This window comes from Pteropus vampyrus, unplaced genomic scaffold (assembly GCF_000151845.1).
Source record: "Pteropus vampyrus isolate Shadow unplaced genomic scaffold, Pvam_2.0 Scaffold1000004545, whole genome shotgun sequence".
Lineage (NCBI taxonomy): Eukaryota > Metazoa > Chordata > Mammalia > Chiroptera > Pteropodidae > Pteropus > Pteropus vampyrus.
Genome location: NW_011918947.1, coordinates 1 through 558, shown reverse-complemented (window position 1 = coordinate 558; position 558 = coordinate 1). Strand labels below are relative to the sequence as shown.

At 37.5% G+C, this 558-nt stretch overlaps 1 pseudogene; it reads right to left on the bottom strand.

Annotated features, from left to right (window-relative positions):
* Positions 1-338: 338 nt before the first annotated feature.
* Positions 339-457, bottom strand: LOC111735644 (annotated as a pseudogene).
* Between the last annotated feature and the right edge of the window lie 101 nt (positions 458-558).

Genomic DNA, 558 nt, shown 5'->3' with positions numbered 1-558 from the left:
TCTATGTTTACGGGAAAGAAGGCACATGTGCAAATGCTGTTACAAATGCAGATGTGGATCAAGAAGGTGAGGAGCTTCCTACTTGATCATTTAAATCACCTTCCTCATCTGCTGAATTTGAAAAAGGGTGTGGCAGAGTTTTAGTATCTAGATTGGAGAAACTTTCTAATGCCCTATGGAGTAAATGTGAGATGAGATTAGAGAATCGTTATGACTTTAAGATAGTTTTTTTTGTTTTGTTTTGTTTTGTTTTAGGTGAGGCAACCCTTGGTTGACCTCACATATTGCAAGGACTTTGTCAGCTTACAATCCCTTATTTTTCATTTTTTTATTTTTTATGCCTGCATCACCTGGTCTTCCTAGGTGGTTTCCCATCCAAGTACTAACCAGATCTAAGCCTGCTTAACTTCAGAGATCAGACAGGATCAGGCTTGTTCAGGGTAGCATGGCTGTAGACAAATTTAAAATAGTTTTGAAGGATCAGTTAAAATGGGACACCAAAAATATGTACTGACATCATCTATATGAGTTATTTTTTCTAATGGCACTTACAGGCCT